The following is a 4,191-nucleotide window of genomic DNA, read 5'->3' on the forward strand; positions in this document are numbered from 1 at the left end:
CCTTAATAATAAAATAAAGGTAACACTAGCCACTAGGCGAGGTTAACGCCGAAGGCGTTCTCTACCACCTAACCCTTTTGCATGGGTTTTACCCGTTCATTTGAATCAATCAATCAACCCTTAGAGCTCCATTATTATGTGGTCAAATTCTCAAATAAATGAGGATAAAATTCCATGTCTCGGCTGGGATCGAACCTACGCTCCCCTGTTTACCAGGCGAGCGTCTTGACCTTTACACCACCGAGGCCCGTCGCACTCAACTTATGCTAATCCCTTGGGGGAATTTCAGGCTGGTATCCTCCCTGTTTAAAGGTAAAGTCCCTTAGCCAGACTAAGCTAGTCTACTCCCTGTTTAAAGTCCCCCAGTTAGACTTCTTCACTGGTACCATCATCTGCTTCCTCTAAAATCCGTCCTCAGCGTTAATAGAAACATTCCCGTCATAATCACCGTTCGTTAAATGAAGACATCCAAAACTCGTAAACACAGCGGGTCGTTTTGAAGGTAAAGTCCCTTAGCCAGACTAAGCTAGTCTACTCCCTGTGTAAAGTCCCCCAGTTAGACTTCTTCACTGGTATACCATCATCTGCTTCCTCTAAAATCCGTCCTCAGCGTTAATAGAAACATTCCCGTCATAATCACCGTTCGTTCAATGAAGACATCCAAAACTCGTAAACACAGCGGGTCGTTTTCAAACACATTCAACATCAGACAGTCACCCATCTCTTTTCTCACCAGATGATTCCTACGTAAAAAGTAGTAAAAAATCCAAATCTGATGTCAAAACTCCGAAAAAGTACCTAACTTTAAAAGGTCAAAAATTCAATTTTTAATTGCCGTTCTAATGAAAAAGTTCAAATAGTTGTGACGTTAGATTTCACGTCAAAATGCGCAGAAACGCTTGCGTACAAACGAAGCGGTATTCATAAATTATGACGTCATCGCCTACGGGAGCGTATGCCGTGACGTCAAAGTTTACGATTTAGTGGTATTTTTTTAATCGATTTATCTCGGGATCTAGAAGTCGTAGAAGAAAAAGAAAAATTCCGTTGGTCCTCATTTTTCCTGCTCTATGAGTCATTTTTCTGTTCAGGTCTCGTAGTACACTACAATGTACGCGTATATTTCAAGTGAGTGCTCCGGTCACCTGTGTATGTCTACACCCAAACCAAGGTGAACTCATAGTAGGAGATCAAAGCGGAGTAGTGCATATTTGGGATCTGCGGACGTCATTTCTCTGTTCAGGTCTCGTAGTACACTACAATGTACGCGTATATTTCAAGTGAGTGCCCCGGTCACCTGTGTATGTCTACACCCAAACCAAGGTGAACTCATAGTAGGAGATCAAAGCGGAGTAGTGCATATTTGGGATCTGCGGACGGACCATAATGAACAGCTGGTAAGACATGCCCTAGTCAAAACGAAGTTTTTTTTTCTTCGTTTTTAAAAGGATGAGTCACCGCCGTTTTTATTTCGTAGCAATGAAACAACTGCTACATTAGACATATGTGGTCCGTTTCGTAGCATGCCCATCCCGTAGTATGTCTCTCATCAGATGGGCGAGAAGAGACACAATATTTCCCATTTAGGTGCTGGGTCAACACGAGAACACCACAAAGTAACCCATTGAAATATTTGCAATTGATGAACGAGTACAAATTTTTGTCGTTGGTTTAATTAGGACCTCAAAGAGGCTTTCGATTGTACAAATAATTCATGATTTTGATTTTTCTTACTATATTATATTCTTCAGGTTCCTGCAGGAAACAATGATTCCTCTATTCAATCACTACATGTCGACTCCCAATCTCAACGTTTGGCAGCTGTCAATAGTTTGGGTATGTAAATCTGTTCAAAAAAAAAAAAAAAAAAAAAAAAAAAAAAAAAAACCAAAGACATATGGGGACACCTGTGTATGTCTACACCCAAACCAAGGTGAACTCATAGTAGGAGATCAAAGCGGAGTAGTGCATATTTGGGATCTGCGGAGAATAGGAAAAATCCAGCCGTTCCGAGAACGAACCTTATCTGTTGAGGATAAAATCCGCTCCGGGTGGCAGTCGAACCCGCGACTCAACCCTTATGCAAGGTAGCCCTCCAATCTAATTAGGATGACAGGTTTCCTATTTTAATGTGTTAATTACATCTTACACCTTCAGTAGGTACGGTACCTAGATGAAGAATCATTTTATAGATGCCTAATACCCTACTCAAAAGCCTAATAGGTAAGCACATGCACGAAAAATATTCGTCCAATTCGGAATCACAAGAATACATGTAATTTTGTAGGTCTGTCTTGGCTCTATAAATACTAGACCACCTGTGACAAAAAAAAAGCTTAATCTGAGAGTTACACTTTTAAACCGAGTTTAAACTCATCTTCGGAGTCCTCGGACCTAAAAGATCAAAATAGAATGGCTTCACTTCTCGAACTTCATCACTAGCCAGTAGATATCCGGTCCAGAATAACCTCCTTGGTTTGGTACAGCTAGCGCGCTCTGTTAGATTTTTCATGAACTAAACTTGTCAGCCATTCTCGATTTCGCGCGGTAAATTTTGAAAATTTTGAATTTCTGATCTGGTCCTGGTGTTATCTCCCGGGGCGGATTTTATCCTGATGGGATAATGTTCGTTCTCGGAACGGCTGGCTTTCTCCTATCCTGTCTTCCTTCTCTCTTCGATTTCGGGACGATAAGACCATAGCAGTTACAGTTCCCTCTGTCAAACCTCTTAAAAAAAAAAAAACCTACGTCAATAGTTTGAAGAGACGCCCGGCATAAATCAACACGGAACAGAGTTTTGATGTTTTACTGATTTTTTTAGGTGTTATCTGGTACTTTTTGGCTGTCTGAAGATAAAAATTTCCTGGATTTTCCTGATTTGTTTTAAGTTATTGTACCTTGGTACCTAGGTCTAGGTTTTTCATTGTTCGCTCTGAGAAGTTCAGGGTGTATTGCTGCATTTTACCTACTTTTTTGATGGTTTGTAGAAAACTACAAGTTCAAGAAGTTTGAAGTTGACTGAAACATAAGGTGAGACTGATAAATAGCTAGTAGTTTTGTAAACTGAAAATCTAACCCAGAAAAAAGTCTGATACTTAGTCCAAAGTCCACTTCTCTGAATATTCTGACATTGTGGACCTAAAAAACTACTTTTAGAACACTAAGAAAGCAAGTACAAGTCTGGTACTCTTTCATGACTTAATTAAATCTGATATTACAGGAATCTCAATCGCAAATATTTTGTCTGGTTACTTTCTGGTGTTCTTGTGTTGACCCAACAAGTATAAGTATAGTGAGAAACTGATATAAAACGCCGACTCCGCCTGAACACGGGAAGAGATGAGGAAGACGAAGAACGAGCACATATTTCAGTAGTTTTTTCATCTCCAATAATGTCTATATTTTTGTCATCTCCACTAATTTCTATAGATTTTGGTATCTTCACTAATTTCTGTAGATTTTGTCATCTCCACTAATTTCGGTAGTTTTAGCATCTCCACCAATATAGGTAAGTGATTTTGTCATCTCCAAATAGCACGATGGCGGGCGCGGCGACGCGCAACGTGACGTTATTTCGACGTGTAGATATTAAATGAGAAGTACAGGATGGCTCTTGGAATAGGGCCCAAGTACCAACATCTAAAGCTGTGTCCACACACAGTCGACGCCGTCGATCGATGTCGACTGAATCCGCACACTGCATCGACAACGTAGATTCACTTCATCAATCGACCATCGATCTGCGTCGATCGATGGCGTATGTATGGACACAGCTTTAGATACCTACCTAGATCCTCTTGATTAATTTGTTTAAGTACTTTAGGTCGATCTCAGACCATGTGCCTTTTCAAATGAGCCTGATAATCTCCCCAACAACAACAACTAATGGGAAAAGTATCATGTCTCTTCTCGCACATCGAGAGACTAGCAGTTGTTTCATTGGTAGAAAATGAAAATTGTTTTGGAACACTATATTTTTATTTTCTTTTTACTCAGTGTTTACCAATTTTATTTATTTATTCCACAGTAAAATGATGGGAGAAACATCAGGTCCTTCACCAATGGACTCAGTGATATTGGCCACGGGTGGTTATGATCACACAATCAAACTATGGCAAGCTGCATCGGGAATATGCACGAGAACAATGCAACATGCTGACTCTGTATCCTTTATGACAGTTTATGACATTA

At 40.2% G+C, this 4,191-nt stretch overlaps 1 long non-coding RNA gene across 1 annotated transcript; it reads left to right on the forward strand.

Annotated features, from left to right (window-relative positions):
* The first annotated feature begins 2,843 nt into the window (after positions 1 to 2,843).
* LOC113472536 lies at positions 2,844 to 4,119 on the forward strand. The gene is made up of 2 exons (XR_003394805.1): positions 2,844 to 3,030; positions 4,028 to 4,119. It is a non-coding gene; the product is annotated as an uncharacterized LOC113472536 (long non-coding RNA).
* The last annotated feature ends 72 nt before the right edge of the window (positions 4,120 to 4,191 follow it).

The sequence above is a fragment of the Diaphorina citri genome, unplaced genomic scaffold (genome assembly GCF_000475195.1).
Source record: "Diaphorina citri unplaced genomic scaffold, Diaci psyllid genome assembly version 1.1 scaffold6008, whole genome shotgun sequence".
Taxonomy (NCBI): Eukaryota; Metazoa; Arthropoda; class Insecta; order Hemiptera; family Psyllidae; genus Diaphorina; species Diaphorina citri.